The sequence below is a fragment of the Pipistrellus hanaki genome (assembly GCF_964339955.1).
Source record: "Pipistrellus hanaki genome assembly, chromosome: 4".
Taxonomy (NCBI): Eukaryota; Metazoa; Chordata; class Mammalia; order Chiroptera; family Vespertilionidae; genus Pipistrellus; species Pipistrellus hanaki.
The window spans coordinates 68,926,088-68,947,854 of NC_140506.1; the positions used below are offsets into that span (position 1 = coordinate 68,926,088).

Below are 21,767 nucleotides of genomic sequence, written 5' to 3' on the forward strand. Positions count from 1 at the left end.
GATATCCAATACTTGACCTTATGTACGCCTTCACCTTTTCTTCCTGGAAAGCCTGGGTTGCTCTTCTTCCTAGAGCCAGTCTGTCACAGCAATTAAAAGCCTAAACCTGGAGCCAGCATTCTATACTTGAAAACCCATCTCTGCCACTTAGTAAGTGTGGTCTTTTACTTAAACTCTGCAACTCGCTTTGGCCAGTCTTCTGTACCTCAGTTTCCTCAACTACAAAATAAGGATGCTAATGAGTTTCCGCCATGTCGAATTCTTATGAGGTTCTCATGAGTTAATACGTGTAAAGTGATTAATGCAGTACCTGACATAGAGAAAACACTAAGTAGGTGTCAACTTTTGTTACTTCAAAGACCCTTAGTTCATTCTGGGAAGAAAGGTGGTACCTATTGTTTATATAGGAAATTTCACTTGGAAGATAGAACACACAATAGGAGCAAGCCACTACCTACCCTGACATAAAGGCTTCTATATAAGCTTTAGATGTACTTATCTACCTCTTACCTTAAATTTACTTGAAATTAATAAATATAATTGTTTGATTATGCCCTAATACTATAGCCAGAATTTCCACCTACAATTCCCCTTCATGGCACTCCCAGCCCAGCCACAGCCCTCAACCCACAGGACGGGGTGCTGATGGCAGCTGGCTCATTGCTAGGGGCACCCTGTGATCTAGGGCAGTCACAGGTCCAGCCAGCCCTGGCTCATCTCCATTCTAGAGAGTTTCCAGAAGACTGGTAGCCTCAGCAACCCAAGATGTAGAAAAAGCTGACTTTCCTGTGATGTGGCAGTGATTCCATTGGCCCTGAGAGAATTTTTTCTGTTTCCTACTAGTAGCTTAGGCTTCTATAGCTTATCAAAGTAAAAATGCCATCAAATTGCTGAAACCAGTTTGGCTCAGTGGATAGAGTGTCGGCCTGGGGACTGAAAGGTCCCAGATTCGATTCCAGTCAAGGGCATGTACCTTGGTTGCGGGCACGTCCCCAGTAGAGGGTGTGCAAGAGGCAGCTGATCAATGATTCTCTCTCATCGATGTTTCTAACTCTCTATCCCTCTCTCTTCCTCTCTGTAAAAAATCAATGAAATATATTGAAAAAATAAAAATTTTAAAAAATGCTACCAAATGATTAATTTATACCTGGCTCGGGTTGGAGACACATAGACTCCTGTGAGGTGGGGAGAGGTACAAGATAGACAGAAAGGAAACAAATCTTCAATTTCTCAGCAATACATTTTCCTAAAACCAGGCCTGTTTCCTAGACTGACTCAAGACCGACAGCTTGGATTTTTTTAGGCTAAGAAAAATTCCTTGTGAAGAGGAATCTCTCTAGACAGGACTCATAAAATACCTTCAAATCTTGAGTCAAAATAAGATTACTTGAATTTATCATACTTGGCCAGACTTTTGCACTTGCTCTGATAAGGACATGGATAATAACAATAAAAGACGTGAAAAGGGGAGTTTATTTGCCTTTTCTGATAACATCTGGCAATTGACTATGGAGCAATATTTTATGGCTTTAAGGCTGATTGTAAAATAAAGGACTTCTGAATTATAGAATTTGGGATCAGAGCTGCCGCCTAAATCTGCCACTTGTGTGCATGTGGTTTTATGATCACATTTAATCCCCTTATCTTTGGCAGGTGCACAGCCATCAGGAACACTGTATATAATTGGATAGGTTATAGCATGAATAAGGATGCCCAGCTGAGGGGCAAGGTGTTGGGGTATGGGGTGGGTGGAGAGCAGGGAGCTAATATCCAGCTGCATTCTGCTTGCCTAGCTGAGCTCCTTGACTGAGGGAAAGATTCCCATAGAGGAAAGGGTACTTTAAAAATTCTCTCAAAGGTATTCCAATGGCTAATGCACAAAATGCATCTACCTCCATGGGACATCTTTTAATAATGCAAATGAAAGTGCTCCAGGAGATGCAGCAGTCTTGGTGGACAATTTTAGCAACCTAAACTCCTTACCTATGATGGAGGAACTCTCCATCATCTAGCTCTTCAAGAGAAGCAGGGCCCACCCTGAAAACCAAACAGACCAGGCCACTTTCTGGCTTCCTTTGCAGCCACAGTGAAAGATCATGACCAATCACATATACATTCCCTGGATGGGGACTGGAGAATTGGAGCTGCTCAAAGGGGCATGGAGAGTCCCTTGGGGCAGCCTCAAATTCCAGTTTCCAAAGCAGCAGAGGCGGGGGCAGTAGGAGCTGTAGAAAGCATCCCCCACCCAGTGCCGCAGGGAAGACTTTGCAAGCTGAGCTGCTTGTTCTGTCAGGTTTGGTTGTTGTCTGGCCACTGCATTGCATTCCCTTATGTCCAGCCTGTTTCCAGTCTGATACTCAAATTTCCCAGCAGTAAATTATTTTTGTATTTAAATTTTGGTCTCGGTGGTTTACAAATGGGAACACTGAGTGCTTTGATGCTGATACCTCTATCATTTAAAGCTAAATGATAGTATCAGAGAGCTCTTCACTTTCCTACTACCACACATACAAGTGTACCTACTTCTTCTGGGCCAACACTCACCTAGCTGGGGATCCAATTCTCTCCCATCATCTCAGGAATCTTAGAATAACAACTAATTATTTATTTCTTGTATATTTAAACCCCTCCTCTCAACTAGATCCTTTCTATCAATACTTAAATATGACCACATAGCTCCCAGCTTAATAAAATGACTTGCCTTGAGCCCACAAGTCTAACTATATTGTTCTAGCTCACCGTTTACCAACTGAAGTGCCAGAGTACTGTATGTTCCAAGACCGGGTTATAGGTGTACCATTAGATAATGAAGATTGTAAATATTTATGGTAACAAATATTTGGTGAATTAGAATTTCTAGGAGTAAGGCCCAAGGTGCCCATTTTAAACTTTTCTTGCTAGAACTCAATGAAATTTTTAAGTCTGAGGAGTTACATTTTCCTTCACTTCTGGAAATTTCTGTTCAAAATTTGCCTTTCCCTCATTCTATTTTCTTCCTTTCCACAAAGCATGTTAGGCTTGCAATGGAGATTCCCCTCTCTATTTTATGTCTTTTAAATGTTCTTCCACATTTTCCATCTTTTTTTTTTTTTCATTTCTATAGGTTCTCATGATTTTCCCCAAATTGTCTACCAATGCCTTGAGTCTCTTGTCTGCTATACTTATTCTACTTTTTAGCACAGATACTTTTCAATGATTATATATTTTATTTTCAAATGTTTATTTGATTCTTCTTCATACTTGTTTTTCTCCCATAATGCTGTATTCTTGCCACATGATTTTCAAAATTATTTTGAACATTAAGAATCCTTCGGGATTATTAGTAGTTCCTGGGTATGAGTTCTTCTATTTGTTATGTATGCTGACACTCCCTCTCAATGCAGTGTCAGCTTTCGTGCTTTTGTCATTTTAGTCTGAGAGTTTATCTTTCAAGGAGGATTATTTCCATGGGTGCTCATAATACTCAGTTCTAAGGGTACCTCTCCAAGAACCCTCAAGTTTCATTATTTCTGAACAATTTTTTTTTTGCTCATGGTTTCTGTACAGCAAGATACAAATGAACCACAACCACAAACCATACACTATGTGGATTTGGGATTCAAAATTCTCCAGGATGTCTTCTTTGCTATTCATTTCCCACTTTCCTGTGATATTTTTGAGTGAGTGGGTAGTGTATTTTTTTTTAAACCATTTTTCCCAATGGGGAAGCCTCTTCCTATCTCAAGTTTATGTACAGGGGAAAAACAGCCCCACCCTATTCTCTTACTATGCACAAGGCCTCCACAGTTTGACTTCCATTCCGGACAGACCATTACAAACTATAAAGTTAATATCTGCTCACAATGTTCCTGCTTCATTTCCATTTGTGTCCAAAATTCCATTCTTGCTTGGAGTTCCTATTGCACTTTAAATATCCAGACATTTTACTTTTCTGCTTTGCAGCTTTTTATTTTATTTTTTATTTGTCAAGGTCATTTTTTCCCATTGATTTTTAGAGTAGAAGGGAGGGAGAGAGACAGAGAGAGCAACATTACCGGTAGTTGCCTCCCTGCAACTGAGGTACACGCCCTTGACCAGAATCAAACCCGATATCCTTCAGCCTGCAAGCCAATGCTCTATCCACTGAGCCAAACTGGATAGCTTTTTACGTTTTAAAATCTGTAATGTATTTTTCTGTGTTATCATATAAATTGTCATTTTAATCAACAGTGTGGACATTTTTAACCAATTTACTAAGTAATCCTTACAGACGCTAACATTTGTAAATCATACATAAAAGTTTGAAAATCACTGCCTTTAGGAATTCAATACTTGTTTTTTTCACCACGACTCATTTTTCACCACTCCACAAAAACCTACAGCTGATCACCCAAATTCAATGTTAGTTCCTAAATATTCTTGTCTTCCCACTACTCCTCAATTCACTTGAACTACTGAAATCCTTTCATAACTGAAATCCATACATCTAGACTTTCTTAAAATTCCACCTCATACTGTCAGAGTGATCTATCTATAGCATGCATTTGTTCAAGCCTAAAATTCCTTCTATTCCCTGCAAGAAAAGCCCAGATTTCTAGAATTATACAAAAGTTTATCCATGATCCTGCCTTTATCCCTCCTGCTTTTTATCTTAATATCTTGAACTTGGCCTCATGAGGTTTTCTACATAGACAATGTTTATGAACTTTCAGTCTTATGCATGCTGAAATGACCTTATCTCTGTACCTGTTTCTTCCTAAACTATTGAATTCCTATTCATGTTTCAAGATTCAGCTCAGGGCCTGGCCAGTTTGGCTCAGAGGATAGGGCATCGGCCTGCAGACTGAAGGGACCCAGGTTTGATTCCGGTCAAGAGCGTGTACCTCAATTGCAGGCTCCTCCCTGGCCTGGGCCCTGATCTGAGCTGGTGCAGGAAGAAACAAATCAATGTGCTTCTCTCACATTGATGTTTCTCTCCATCTTTCCCTCTCTCACTCTCCCTAAAAATCAATGAAAAAATATCCTCAGGTGAGGATTAAAAAAAACAAAATGATTCAGCTCAGCAATATCCCCTCTAGGAAACTTTCTCTGAAGATATGGAAGCAAGCTAAGTGCTCATCAATAGAAGACTGAATAAAGAAGATATGTTACACATATACAAAGAAATATTACTTTGCCATAAAAAGGAATGAAATCATATCATTTGCAACAACATGGTTGGACATAGAGCATACTATGCTAAGTGAAATAAGTCACAGAAAATAATAAATACTATATGATTTCATTTATATGTGGGACAAAAGAATAAAATAAATGAACAAATAAAACAAAAACAGACTCATAAATCCAGAGAACAAACTGATGGTTCCCAGAGATGAGGAGCATTGGGGGACTGGGTGAAAAGGTGAAGGGATTAAGTACAGATTAGTAGTTACAAAGCAGTCAATGGGGATGTAAAGTACAGCATAGGGAAGATAGTCAATATTGTAATAACTATGTATGGTGGCTTATTGGGGGGATCACTTCATAAATTATATGTCTAACCACTATTCTATACACCTGAAACTATTATAAAATAATATTTAATGTCAACTGTAATTGAAATATATATTTCAATTATATATATACATATATATAATTGAAATATATATATGCAAAGAAACCTTATTTGGTCCTCTAGGCAGTGCTAAGGGCCCTTCCTCTGTGCTCCCAGGGGACCTATATCTCCTGTGCCATAGAACATTATATTGAAAATTTATCTCTGTCTCTTTCAAAAGACAAGAGCTTCCAAAGGCAAGGGATTATGCATTATCTTTGTATTCCCAGCATGTAGTTCAGAGGCTGGAACACAGTAGATAATGTTTGTTGAACTGAACTAAATTATTGGGAATCTCAGAAAACCAGCTCTCTCTGAGCTGGATTCTCTTTTAAAATTTTATCTGTTTTGGAATGTTTGACCTGGTCAGAAAAACATATCCGAAAAAGCCCTAGACTAAAAAGATTTTCAGTAGATTATGTGCTTGGAAACTTGGGATGAGTCTAGTAGAAACGTTCAACCCTTCTTGATATGCTCACTTGGCTCTCACAGGTCAATATAAATACCACTTCTAGTATAATTCTTAACTAATTTACAGAACCTTTCCCATTTGCTCCATCATAGAAGATAGTAATAACAGTCTTGTTGATAGATGAAGAGACTGAAAAAAGTAATATAGAAGCAATTAGATACGATATTTTCTTGCGTTAAAAATATGCTTGTATGACTCCAGCTTTGGATAGAAAAAATAAATAGAAACAATAGAAATTTGGTTACTACCAAAGCCTGGATAGTAACTATACACCACATTAAACCTCTTCAGATGGCTTAATAGTCTTTCTTTTCATATATTGGAATACCTTGGAGTATTTTGCGGTCTCATATATTTTTCCCTCTATGATAGACAAAAATTAGACTAGCTCTCTTTAAGGTATTTTATGCCACAAAAATAGAATTTTTTTTTTCTTTTCTGGGATGTGTGTGTTAAGTGCACATGGAGATTATCAATGGATTTAATAAATTTGAAAAGTAGGAGTTGCTTTTAAAAAAATCTTAAGTTACATTTAAATAAAGAAAAAAATACAATTTTAAGGCTAAAAAATGATTTTTTTCAAGAAGCCTTTTCATTGTCTGTGTTCTCTACCTCACTTTGAACATTTGAAGCTCAAAGCATTTAATCAGGATGAGTTTATTCATTCATGTGTAAACCCTGAGGTGGTTTTAAAAAATTCCACTTGTCATTAGAGAAAGTGAACATCAAGCCACTTGCCTCAGATTCGTGTGTTGTTGACAAAGTTGCAAACAGGATTTAGAATTTTCCTGCTAGATTTCCTTGGAACTATGAAAGTCATTGAAATAACTTCGAACAATGTAATGAATTTGAAAGCAGGTATGGGAATTTTTCTTAGCAATTATAACCTACAAAGAGTTCCAAGGAAGTTCTGGGTGGGAAATAACAATTGGGCTGGGATTTTTTTTCCAGGTAAGAGCCAGAGTCCCGAATGTCTTGGTACAGTATGGTGCTTTAGTTACTGTCTCTTCATACTTACCCTTATAAAGAAAGCTAATGAGGCCCACAAATTCCTTAACTGTATTCCTATACTGTAGTTTAATTTCCAAAACCCGAGATTCCTTTGCTCCAACTAATTCTTTTTTTTCTTACAGCTGTAATTGGCCATCTACCTTTAAAAACGCAAACATGTTACATGAACCAACTCCCACAGACATCTCCCCCATTTCTGGAGTTGCTGTGTCCACACTTGCCCAAAGCACACCCCTACCCGCCTAAGTGCCCTCTTATACACACGCATGCACAAGTCCACAGGACACTCATACTGCCTTTGTGGCCAGCACCTGGCTCTTGTCTACTGATATTCCTCCAATCGACCTTTACAGATGTGCACATCAGAACCTACTGGAAGACTTTAAAACAGATTACAGTCCCACGCCCAAACTCTCCCAAATTCTGATTGAGTAGCACTAAAAAGACACTTGAGCTGATGTATTTTTTAAAAGCTCCACTGATGGATCTGATGCACAAACTATAGAGCAGGAGGAAACCTTTAACAGACCCATTCTGAAAGGGTAGATGAAAGAGAGAAAGAGGCTCCTCATGGAATCAGCTTGTCTGATAATAATCACCTATGAGTTATTTTCTAACATTTATTAAAATTTACCTATTTCACCCTGACTGGTGTGGCTCAGTGGATTGGGCATAGTCCTATGCACTGAGAGGTTGATGGTTCAAATTCCTGGTCTGGGCACATGCCTAGGTTTCGGACTCCATAGTGAGGACATGCAGGAGGCAGCCAATCAATGTTCTGCTCCACATGGATGTTTCTCTCTCTCTCCTTCTCCTTTCCTCTATCTCTAAAAATAAATTTAGAAAATAATATATTTCCTTGGAGCTATTTTTTTTTCCCTTGAAGCTTTTTTTTTAATTTACCTTGGGATATTGCTGTCTTGAGTAATTTTTGCTTCATAAACCCAAGCCTGTTTACCAATGGGATTTTTGCATTTCCTATTGACAGTAGTATAGACTTCTTCTTTATAAAAAAAGGAGGCCCTATGTAAGACATGACAGGAATGCCTAATTTAGGAATCTATAATAGAAACTATCCTATAAAATTATTTAATAAGACCTGAGATAGCTTCTAAATGTCTTCCCACTTTGAAACCAATGCACTTGGTTGACAACAAGAAGTAAACATTTTTCAGAAAATGAAAATGCAATTGGTAACTAAAACCCAAAAGTTTTAGTTCATCTAAGACAGGTAAGTATTTTACACTAAATTATTATACCACTCGGATCATATTTCAAGAAATATCTTCTGCACAGTCGCCAAGAGATAGAAGCAACTCATATGTTCATCAATGGATAAATAGACAAACAAATGTGATATATACATTTGTTGGAGCCTTAAAAAAGGAAGCACATTCTGACACATGCTAACCTTTAGAAGAACCTTGAGGCCATTGTGATAAGTGAAAAAGCCAATTTATAAAAAAGGACAAATACTGTATGATTCCATCTACATGAGGTACTAGAGTAGTCAAATTCATAGAAGCAGAAGGTAGAATTGTGATTTTGAGGAGCTGAAAGGAGGGGGAAATGGTGAGTTGTTATTTAATGGGTATAGAGTCTGTTTTCCAAGGTAAAAATGTTCTCGGGCTTGGTTGTACAAATATGTACATTTACTTAACACTACTGAACTCTACACTTCGAAATGGTTGTGATGGTAAATTTCATGTCATGTGTTTTTTACCACAACTTAAAAGGAAAAAATAATGTCTTCCAGTTTAAAAGCCAAGTGCCATGCATTTGTGACTCTGCAATTCAAATTGTCAGTTTAGATAGATCACTATAGGATTGCAATTACAGCCAGTAGAAGTCAGCTTTGACTTTGACACAGGATATTTGAGAAAAATTAGGGAGCTTTATTATTCAACTATTCATTATTTTAGACTGTCAAAAAGTATTTATTTGTTGTGCATTTTCTGAGCTTTAGTTTCATAGAAGCTTGAATGGATTGGAATCAGCCTAATTCTTATCTAGGAGGGATCAGATTCAGGCCAGGGTGTCTCAAGGATATATTTCTAGATCTGGTTAGTCTCCTATCAGGTCAATGTTGTTCCCACTATTATTAAGGATGCCCTAGAAATTTGACTCTGAAGCATAACTCATCAAATACGGCACCAATGGGTTTTCTGGGTCAGGACCAGAATCAGCAATTCACCATTTGTCAAACTTGAGATATCTTTAACTTATTCCTGATGAATAACTCACCTGATTATCCCTATATCTTATAATCTCAGACGCTGGGAAGTTGTGACACCACAAGTCACTAGCAAGAGATGAGGCAAGTGGCTTTAAGCCCAATCCACATGTCCCCACCCTACTTGTTATCCTTGCATATCTTAGAGATATTGATGGAAACAGGGTTAAAGGTCTACCTTTGAAATCTACTTAAAGATTCCGTTTGGGAATTCAAATTTATGTGTTATCTTTTCACTGCCAGCTTTCTTAATGGAATTAGAGAAAGCACCTTACAAAAAAATGAAATAAGACAGATTCTTGAGCACAACAAAACCAGGTAACAATCATATTTGATGACTTGTTTTGTAGCAAGCACATTTGTCTAAACTTGTTAAAATATGCAATCTGAAACTTGCTAATAGCAAAAGTTCACATCCCCACCACACCTTTTCCTCCTCTCTCACTTTTGCATGCTACTTACAAGTGACAAATGCTTCTTTTATTGGGTTATACCTTTGCAACCCCATCTTTTTATTTTTTATTTTATAATATATTTTATTGATTTTTACAGAGAGGAAGGAAGAAGGATAGAGAGCTAGAAACGTCAATGAGAGAGAAACAAAGACCAGCTGCCTCTTGCACACCCCCTACTGGGGATGTGCCCGCAGCCAAGGTACATGCCCTTGACCGGAATCGAACCCGGGACCCTTCAGTCCACAGGCTGACGCTCTATCCATTGAGCCAAACCGGTTTCGGCTGCAACCCCATCTTACATGCCTATAATCCAGTTCACATACAGATTCTGAAATTGAGTATAGGAATAAAATTGATTTTAGGTTGCAAATGCTGCTTAATGTTCACCCATTTCCCCAAGTGCTAAACCATCCCCACAGAGCAGGACTGACACCTTTTAGTAAGAAAGTTCTCAGGTGTGGCAAATTGTGGCTATAAAACTATCATCTTTAAAGGTTTCTGGTATAGGTTGCCCCAGTAATGAAGAACATAACTGCAGTAAAGCCAGGAGTGAGACTTAGATAGGAATTTTCAACTTTTTTTTTCATTTCATGACATACATAGACTACTAAAATTCTAATTACGCCAAAAAACTAATTACACCAAGAAATATATTACCAACCTGACAAGAAATGTAATTTTGATTCCTTCACACCAGATGGCTATTGGATTGCCTGTTGTCATTTTTTTTATTTGACAATCTTAAGGGGAAAAAAGTGGTCAATGCCCCTGACTAAATACATAGTCAGGTACTGCATGTTTTAAAATTATTGCCACACTCTGGTTGAAAATCACTGGACTAAGCTAATGATTGTCAGATTGTAAGATTTTAGCTAAGAAAAGCAAGGGTTTATTTGTTACAGTATTTGCAACATGATTTACTTGTCATTGAGTGGACACAGATTACAATGTCACCAAGCTATATATATAAAAAGCTAATATGCAAATTGTCCCCTCGGGAGTTTGACTGGGAGTTCAATTGCCGCTATGCTGTGCACTGACCACCAGGGAGCAGCCGGGAATGAAGAAGGCCCTGGCTGGCAGCTGGAAGCCAGGGAAGGAAGGCCCCAGTTGGCAGCCAAAAGGCCCCAATCAGCTCTGATTGCCAGCCAAACCTAGGGACCCTTCCTGTGTATGAATTTTGTGCATCAGGCCTCTATCCTATCTAATAAAAGAGTAATATGCACATTGATCATCACACCAAGACACAAAATGGCCACCCCCATGTAGTCAAAGATGGTTGCCCCATGTGGACACAAGATGGCTGCCACAAGATAGCCTGCAGGGAAGGGCTGTTGTGGGAAGTTAGGGGTGAGCAGGCCTGCAGGGGAAGACAGTTGGGGGGGTGACCAGGCCTGCAGGGGAGGGCAATTGCGGGGAGGGCCAGGCCTGCAGGGAGGGCAGTTGGGAGCCAGCAATCCTGGATTGTGAGAGTGGGATTGGGCCTTAATGGGCCGTTGGATATCCCTCAAGGGGTCCCAGATTATAGAGGGTGCAGGCTGGGCTGAGGGTGCAGGCTGCCCCCCGCCCCATGCACAAATTTTGTGCACCTGGCCTCTAGTTACTCTATAAAATGTCATCTATCATCAGTAGCACACATTAATAAGAAAGCATGAATGTGAACAAAATTGGGAGAGGGTTACAAAATGTCCTTGCAATTAGACTTCCAAAGTGACCTTGCCTTGTAGCTCTTGGGCAAATGAACTTTATGATGGTTCGCTTTTGATCGTTGGGTTATATCTAGTATAGTCACAAAGACTGTATGTTTGCTTTGTACCTCTAGCATCTTGAGAAACTTGATTTGAATAATTGAAGGCCAATACGCAGTTTTAGTGGCACTTGCTGTCTTCTGTGAGTCTTTTTTGCAATATGATTTCCTCTTTAGTACAGTGGATAGCTGAGAAGGAACGGAGAAGGGGAAAATCAAGAAAAGAGAATATTTAGGGGAGCCATAACAACTGAACTGGTAATATCTGAGGTCCAAAAGAACTTCGTCCCCGCATATGCACACTTTATATCTGTGGCTCAGTGGTGCTAGATAGTTGTGACTTCCCACCAGCTGCTTCACTAACTTACTCTGTCCACTTTAATTTATATTGCTCAATTAGTTCAATAGTCAAGTGAATCCTCCCTTTCAAGTATGAGTCAAAAGGGGCAATCACTTCTTGATCTGGGTGCTTGGAGCCAAGCTTGATGCTTTACCAGTAATTTCTAGTGGTTTCTCCATATGCATTTCACTGTCCTTAATCAAATTAATTGTCAAACATTGCTTGCAATGAACCTGATTAGAAATTTTTAATTTCTTAGGGGGAACTTAACTTGAGATTCTTGCTACTAATAAAACTTTGTTTCCAGGCACATAGCAGGTTACAGCAACAGAGATATTAAAGAATTGACAAATTACTCATTTAATTGCAGCTTATAATATTCAACTAATAAATATTACTGTAAAGTCCTATGTTTGATAATTCATTGCCAAGAACCACTGTCTCAGAAGTTTCACTTATAAAGAATAAAAGTCCTAAAATAATAGTAACAACATAAACTAATATGATGCCACTCACCAATTCACAAAACATTTGTCTAATACACTCACTCTTACTTTTTATTGAATTTAGAGAGGAAGAGAGACCTAAAAACATCAATAATGAAAGAGAACCATTGATTGGCTGCCTCCTGCACGCCCCACAATGGGAAGCGAGCTCGCAATCCAGGCATGTGCCCTTGACCAGAATCAAACCCAGGACACTTCAAGTCTGTAGGCCGACACTGTCCACTGAGCCAAACCAGCCCGGGCTTGCTCTTACTTTTAACATTGTAAATACTTTTAAAATATGTAAATACTTTTAAAATATTTCTCTTTAAACAAATTTCTGCTATAAAATTGTTTCAACTTTGCATTAAGAAAGCAGCAGTTTTTAAAGCATTATTTCACGGGAAAATAATACATTATCATAGAAAACTTTCCATTTTGCTGCTTCCTCTAATTTCTCTGTATGCTATCCAAAGCTATTTCATGCCATATGAGAAACATTTCTCCTATTCCTTGTCTCTACTTACATTTCTTTATGGTTTAAGTTATTTTAAGGGCACTATTGTACTCAATGAGCCTGTGTCCCCTTTCATTTCTCTGCTTTCAGGGAAGAGTGGAGTTTCTGAAAGAGAGCAGTATTTATTGGGAAGGTTAACTTCCTTAGGCTTCCTTTACCATAGAAAGCCCTTCAAAGTGACTTAAGCACCTTGGTGCTTCAGAATCTCAATTTTTCAGTTCTCGAACACCTGCCTTCACTTTATGATTCGAGATAAGTCACAGGAGGCTCATTTCCTCCCAGAAGGCAGCGTCAGTCAAGTTCAAAAGGAGTGGCATAGGCATAGGCACAATAACAAATGTCTGCCTAATCAAAAAGTTCTCCTGAAGGAAAATCCCTTCATTATTATTATAATCACATTAGAGAAACTTAGCAGCACTTTTACACGGCAGATACGGCAATACTTTGTACCACCTGTATGTTCTGTCCTCTCTAGTTTCTGTTTTCTTCCACCCACATCTTGCTCTGGCTGTTTGCCAACGATACCAACAGGGTTGAGGTGGGGCTGAGAAACTGAAATTGCTTCATATTCAGCGTTGGCCCTTTGGGCTCTCTCTATCCCCCAGGGGGATTGGACTGGAAAACAGCTTCCTACCGGAGCCGATAGGTGTGACAATGTGCTTCTCTCCCTGTTCTCCGGGTGTGATTTGAGATTGTAAGACCAAAGAGCAGATTTGGCTTTAGCAGGCATTGACTATATTTTCTTTTCAGAAGACTTACTGAACACTCGTTTTTGTTCTGTGCCGAGCTCAGCCAGTAATATAAAAACTCATTGGCTGCACTGTAGGTCTTTTCTTTCTCAAAAAGTCTGGTTGCCAGTCTGGTAAATGACTATTCGATAAGAATGATGAGGTCGAGTTACACTTACCCTCAAAAAGAGAACGCAGCAGTATCCCTTAGTCTCAGAAATGGGTTAGTTTGACTGAGTTCAGACATTCTAATGCTACATGAAGGCAAGTTGGCTAGTGGACATTGGTCCAGCTTATTTCTCTAAAGTTAGCAGGATCTCAGTTATTCTTTATTCTTTCAAATGTAACGCCAATGTGTACTACATTGAATGACCTGAGGCCAGTCTTTCTTGGTTCTCTGTGTGAGAAGGGCTTTAAGAGAAGGCTGCCTGCCTCAATAACTAACTGCTAAGGTTCCTGTGACCTTAGACCTGAGGGACCCCAGCTACTGCTCCAGGTTTCAATCATGTATTCATTCCTCTGCCCTTCAACTCTGATGGCCAAGGAGTAACATGATACAGTGGAAAAAAACACTGGGATGGGAGAGTCAGAAATTCTGGCTTGGAGTCCTGCTTATTGCAGTTTTATTAGCTGTGGCTTTGGGCAAATCATGACTTTTTTTTTTATTCTCTCTGCTTCCAGATTTGACTTTCTCAAATGCCATGGCTGAACAATTTGGTTTCAAAGGTTGCACCCAATTTCTGTGTCATCAAGATTTGGTGGTTCTATTTGATTTCCTAATTTGTACTAAGAGGGTAAGCCCCTGGCTTTAAACTTCATGATCAGAAATCAGACACTTCCTGCTTTAAGAAGTGGCTTTACAGAACAGGAAATGTCATCTTATCCAAACTCTCCAAAATGTAGGACACTGGGTAGGATGAGGTATGTGTAGCCCAGTGCTGGAAGGCACGGGCTGAAGCCAGATTGCTCAGATTTGAATTGAGTCACTCTTTGATTTCGGGAAAGTTACTCAAACCTCTCTGTGCTTCAGTATTTGCATCAAAAAAATGGGATTATTAAAAGTCCTCTTTCATCAGGTTGCTATAAAAGTGAAGTGAACTAGTACATATAAAATTTTTAACTAATACATAACACTTAGTATGTTATAGGTGGTAAGGGTTAACTTCTCTCTGGATTTCCCTCAGTAATAGTCCATATATCATATTCAAATAAGAGCAGGCAACTTACTGTCCTTTAAGGCAACAAATTCAAACTTTGGACCATTTTATTGTTAGAAGGTTCTACCTTAGAATTAGAATTCATTCCTAAATAAAGGTTATCTCTTTATCTTATATTAATTTGTAACATCTCTTGCATAAACACTATACAGGCATTTCTGGGAACTAAGACACATACTGGCAAACTCTACCTCTGTCTCTAATAACTGTTTATCCCATAGAGGGAAAGAATAGAGACTTGGCTCCAAATACTAGTAAACTCTTCCCCTGGAGTGAGTCAAGACATTTGTCTAATTACTGGGATTTTGTTTTATTTTTATTAGGAATTCCAAACCTTCTGGGTGTAGGGATTAGAATTAAAATTATTTTTATAGCAAGTTATAACATAAAATAAGTTACTCAGAAGGGAAGGATACACCAAAGAACTGAACAGTGTCAGCTGTAATTTCTAAAGTCTGATTCTGGCCATTAAGAATCAACAATGGTCTTGTGGGGCCTCGTTCTTGGTCAAAACTGTGATGAGGATTTGTGTATCAAGTAATTCCCCTACAACTTCATTAAACAAAACTAAGGATTTGTGTATCAAGTAATTCCCCTACAACTTCATTAAATAAAATAAGACTAAACTATATTTTGTGATTTGTCTTTCATTCAAGAAATTTTATTTTTTATTTCTTTAATCCTCACCTAAGGATATGTTTTTATTGATTTTAAAGAGAGGAAGGGGAGGGGGAGAGAGAGAGAGGTCTATCAATTGCTTCCCATATTGCCCCAACCAGGAATTAAACCTGAAACCTAGGTATGTTCCTTGAACGGAAATCAAACCCACAACCTTCTGGTGTACTGGACGATGTCCCAGTCAACTGAGCCACCTGGCCAGGGCCATTCAAGGCATTTTACAAGAAAGATTCACCTTTTCCACTCTGTCACTTTAGATGAATCAGCTAACTAGAATGGTCACAATCATCAGGATCAGTTCAGGATCCTCTGATCAATGACACTAAGATGGTTCAGAACAACATCTGGCACAGCTAGCTTTTAGCTGAGTTCATCAAATCTTTCCTTTTTTTCCTAGGTTCTCTAACGATATCATGGTAACCCATATTATAAATGCCCTGCCACCAGACTTCAACGGTACTCTTTTAAAACCAAGTCTGTTACTAGTATATTGCCTTTCTACTTCTGCTAATTAGAGCTATTTACACTTTAACATCAAAGGTTATCTTTAAATAACTATCAAATTAATGAGACTTGTGTTACTTTAAAAAGAAAAATCAGCATCTGGAATCTAAAGAACTTTGTTCAAATCAATTTAGCTCTTACTAAGAATCTATGATTAAATCTACTCAAGTGTTCTGGGGCCTCAGCTCTCTCACCTACAAAATAGACACACTGCCCTGGCCAGTGTGGTTCAGTTGGCTGAGTATTGTCCTGTGTACCAAAAAGTCACTGGTTTGATTCCTGGTCAAGCCACATGCCCATGTTGCTGGTTTAATCCCTGGTCAGGATGCATATGGGAGGAAACCAATCAATGTTTCTCACATCAATGTTTCTCTCTTTCCCCTCCCTCTCCCTTACATTCTCTCTAAAACCAATAAACATAAACACATATAAAAATAAAATAAAATAAAATAAAATAAAATAAAATAAAATAGAGACAACTAACAAAGATAACAATTAGGCTTCATCAATGAGTGGCTTCTGGGAGGGTAGGTTAAGGACTCTGAAGCCAGGTGTGCACTCAGGATGAAAGAATCTCCAAATCAAAGGTCTTCCATGAAGAAAGAATGAAACACATGGCACATATATGCTATCCCTGGATTTTTAAAATATTCACCTGAGGATTGTATAAATATAAAACAAAAGATAATAAGTTGATCTTTGAAGCCAAGTTGTATCCAAATACTACTATCAGATTTATTAGTTTTACTAGAGGCCTGGTGCACAAAATTCATGCACTGGGGGAAGGGGGGGGCGCGTGTCCCTCAGCCCAGCCTGCACCCTCTCTAATCTGGGATGCCTTGGGGGATCCGACTGCTGGCTTAGGCCCAATCCCTCTCACAATCCGGGACTGCTGGCTCCCAATTGCTCACCTGCCTGCCAGCCTGATTACCCCTAACCACTCCCCTGCCAGCCTTATTGACGCCTAACTGCTCCCCTGCCAGCCAAGCCGCCCCCAACTGCCCTCCCCTGCAGTTCCAGTCACCCCCAACTGCCTTTTCCTGCAGGCCCGTTCCTCCCCAACTGCTCTCCCTCCCCTGGTCGCCCCCAACTACCCTCCCCTGCCAGCCATCTTGTGATGGCCATCTTTTACCACATGGGGCAGCCATCTTGTGAGAGGGTGTGAGGGTCAATTTGCTATTACCTCTTTATTATATATTGTAGTATTGCTAATGATAGGCTGTTAAAAGAGAAATGAAAGGAGATAGCTGCCTATACCTTCTGTATTCAAATCAAATTATTTGTATGGTAGCATTATCAGTGGCCCTCTAGAGATAAAACCTTTGTTCTATATGCTCTCTAAGTGAATGAAGGTGGGGTGAATGGGGTAAATTTCAGACAAAGTGGAGAAAAACTATGCACTGGCAGGCCCAAGATAAAGATGCTATGGGAAGAGAGAGGCAGGGCCTCAGAGTGCTCCTCACATTATTCCATCTTGGCAGCCAACTACTTTGCCTAGGCATTGGGCCAGCTCTGGCAGGAGATTGGATCAAGGCTATTTGCATCTCTGTTTTCAGGACCTTAAGTTTTGTCTACCCATATAAAACGAGGAGGAAATCAATGCAATCATGCAGAGAACTTAATTCAGGAGGCGGAGGTGAAGGAAAAGAAGACAGATTGCTTGCTTTCAATGAAGTACAAATTTTATTGCCTATAAAGTAGGACAAAGACATCTTTAGAAAATATACTTCAGTGTTTTCGTGTTTCAAGAGATAATGACAAAAATAGAAACAGATATCTGCTACATTGCAAACATAGTACTGGATACTGCATTTCTGTGTTATGTCATTTAATCCCCATCAGCTCTATAAAATGGAATCTAGGGCCTGGAGATGTCATGTATCTGACCCAATTTCCCAGGGCCAAAACTGACCAAGCCCAGCCTTAGAATCTTAGGCCCTGATGCAAAGTATGTGGGAAGAACAAGAAAGTTTAAACAGTGCTGGCCACTCTGTATTGAAACTCTTCTATAAATAGTTCCCTGATTATTTCTAATTCCCATTGACTTGGTATAATGAAAGCTATTCAGCAATGTAATACAAATAGATATTTCCTTTTAAAAATATTGCACAAATACATGATTTCCTGCTTCTGTCCACCCTGTAGGAGAAGTAGGAAAAGAGCAAGGTAATAGGAATTTACCTCCAAGCTATAAAACCTTCCTATTCTTTTAGTAATCAGAAAAAGGGGAACTCCTAGTTACCAAGGAGACCATAATATACTCCATTAGAGTCAAGTACAACACTTGGGTTGCCCGGCTAGAGAATGCCAAAAGAGCAAAGGAAAATATTATCATTGCTGAAATCATTTGATGTCTATGACTAATAAAAAAACATGTTGGCAAATTGAATTTTTAGAAGGGCCCAAAGGTCTTGGTTAAAGCTGTGAATGAATAGTATACAGTAGTTCTGTCTGGAGAAAAGAGGTGGATGGGTGGAAGATGATGTTAAACTATTTTTAAAAGTATCCGAATAACAAAAGGGTCCAACAGAAATCTTAAACAACCAATCTAGGTCCTTTATTCAATTTTTAAAATTTTAGATTACCCTTCTCCTTTTCCTTACAGCTAACTAGCAAAGTTGGTTCATGTTGAGTCACATTATCCTTGAATTCTAAAGGACCCACAGGCCTTGTTGGCCTTCTAACATCTCACAAATACCGGATTTATCCTTAAAGAATCCCTGACAACTGTACCTACCTTAGAGACTGTGTGGGCTGAGATGTCTATTCATGTATGTGCTGTGTCCCTTGGGAGTTAGTGGAAGCCAGAGGGAAAGAGTTGGGGGTAAGCCAGACCTCTAATTACCTCTTAACCCAGGACCCAGAGGTTGCAATGGGCCTGCCTGAAGATGTTCATCCAGTCTCTGCTTGATCATTCCCAGAGCAGGCGGGCTTTGCCAGGACCTATCCTATCTTGTTATGCGTGGACACAGCTCTGATTGTTGGAGGGTGCTCTCTCTCACTGTGCCAAAATCTGCTTCCTGGTGTTTTCTAAGCATTGTTCCTCATGGTATCTCTAGAACAATGCTGTTTGACTCAACTTCCTCCCCTCTGGAATAGTCCCCTAGATAACTGAAGTCAACTGTCTTGACTCCCAGGTATACTGTCTTCTCTGGACTAAATATCCTTAGCTTCTTTCTCAGATCATAAGTCAAATATACAACAGTTATAACAATATTAAGAGGCAGAACATATCACTATAAGAGAAAGGCAAAGCCTGAAAAATTAGAATTTTTTTTAAAAAAGAGTTAAATATTTTAACTGAAAAGCTACAATTTTTAACTGATAATTGAGAAACACTGTCTTTCCACTGAGTTCCTCCATGATATCTATCAAGTCATCCTGTCAAAACAGAAATGTAGCTTGATAAGAAATGTAGCTTTTTCTTACTAATACCACACCAGCAACAAATGACCATTCATCAGTTCTCACCAAGTTGCATTTATTTTTTGCCTTTGTTTACCATTAATGCCTACCTTGAGAAAAGGTTCTGGAAAAGTACTTATTTGCATAGGAATGTTTGTGGCATGATTTCAAAATTTAAATACTAACTAATATTAAGAATTAAGGGAAGGGCAATGCAAGAATACTCAATTTTTTAGTTCTTTTCCCCAATATTTTATTTTGAAAAATTCCAAATATACAGAAAAGATGAGATAAATTTATAGTTAACACCACTATATTTAATACTGGATACTACAATTATCTTTTTGCTATCTTGAATTTGTTGCATATCTATCAGTTTCTTCATCCATCCATCAACCAGTCTCACTTTTATTCACAGAGCAGCGGAAGCTGCCTTCATCAGCATACCTAATCCCTAAAACTTCAGCATGAATATCATTATGAGTTCTCTTTTGATAATTTTAATTAGCTTTCTGTTTTGAACCCCTCTTGCTCTTCTTTTCTTCACTCCCTCCACTTTCTCAATTTTTATTTCTGCACCCTTCCTCCCACTTTCTATACCCAAAATTCTAAGCTTCAAAAAGGAAAGTATGAAAAATATGAGCCTGGAGAGGTCTTGAAGGGGCATCAGAAAAGGTCACCAATGATCACACAGGGCCCCACAGCTATTATCAACACAGACCAGGGACGGACAAGACCCTCATGAACAAGCTAATGCAAACCAGCTTACAACAGAGCAGGGTGTAGATTAGCATACCCACTTAATAATTTACTACAAGAAACCCAGCCATCAAATACATAGTCTCCCCCTGAACTAACCCACATAACAGATCAAACTGTGAAGGGTTTTGGTGAATAGACTCAGAAGTAGAAAATTAGTTAGACGGTCCTAGTGGCATGAAGCGGAGACCTTATCCTCGTTGATGTTTTGACAGCTGGCTTGCACAGGACCTGACACCAAAGGGATGTTTCAGAAATCAGTACAATGAAGACATGAGTAGGTGAACACTAACTACCACTGCCACACAACCAGGCACCTCTCACCTGGACTGTGCTGGCTAAACCCAATTTCACCCCTCCAACTCCCTTAAGAGAACTTCTGTGACTGCCATTCCCCTTTGAGTAACACATTTTCTTTTAGCCATGTGTATGCCATTAATTAAGCTTTCATTAAGTCCTGATCTTCCTCCTTTGGTATGGAAAACAACCCGTCTTTAACATGGGAGGTCTGAGTCTTTTTAATCCCATCTTTGATTGTACTAGTGTTACTCTCATAAAAAGGGCGTGATCCCTTACTGCCCAAGTGTACTCCTTTCAAAGACCAGGGAACATCATCTTCCGTGGTTTGCGAGCAAAAAAACATTCCTTTCCCTATCTTGAGATTTATGTCTGATAAGAAATGTTAGTGATTTCTTTTCTGGGCTTCCTAATTACCAGACCACAGAGACTTGGCAAAGGGAGCTCCTCAGTGGAAAGGCAGGACACAAAAGTGCAAAAGTAGGACTTTTCACAATAATTAGCTTCTCCATAGTTGCAGGTAAATCCAATTTTAACAAATTAAATCCATTTTGAAATCCATAAAAGGATCTTCCCAGCTATAAAGTCTCAAGGTAAATAACTTCCTAATGTAGTTCTTTCAAAGGTTTTGGATGTCATAAATCATATTATTTTACTAGTACCCCAGTGCACAGATTTGTGCACATTGAAAGGAAATTAATTAGAAGGTGGCTCGCAGGGCAGGACTGGGCAAGACAGCCAGACACACCCTGGAGCCAATCCCCCTCTGTCCCTCCCTGTCTGGCTGCACCTGGGGCAGCGCCATGGCTCGAATGGTGTCTGCGGAGCAAGGTCCCTCCTGCAGGTGGGGTCCCTCGGCCTGGCCTGCAGGGATAGGGCCAAAACCCGGCTCTTCGACATCCCCCAAGGGATCCTAGATTACAAGAGGATGGTTCTCAGGTGACACACCCCAGAATCGGGTTCCTTCCACTCTGGTTCCGGGGTGCATCACCTGAGAACCGCCACTGCCAAGTCACCGCAGCTTGGCAGCTCCTGCGTTGAGCATCTGCCCCCTGTTGGTCAGTGCACATCATACCTACCAGCTAGTCAGACAGTCACTTAGCCTGATAGATAGATAGATAGATAGATAGATAGATAGATAGATAGCAAGGAATTCCTGTTCTCTATTACCTAAAAACCATTCCTTCCCCAACCACTTTCCCTATATAAATACCATAGTAAATATCTGTTAATATCAGCATTTCATGGTAGCTTCACATCCTTTTGAATGTATTTAAATGCAAGCCATTATGGGATTAGGAAAATGACTCAGAATCAAAGCTTTGGCTCTTTCATGTGAATGTT

At 39.3% G+C, this 21,767-nt stretch overlaps 1 protein-coding gene across 1 annotated transcript in view; it reads left to right on the forward strand.

The window, feature by feature from the left end:
- The window catches only part of CCDC192 (coiled-coil domain containing 192), a gene marked incomplete at its 5' end in the record, with an annotated part of 177,568 nt that overhangs the window by 91,548 nt on the left and 64,253 nt on the right, over positions 1-21,767 (forward strand). The window lies entirely within an intron of this gene.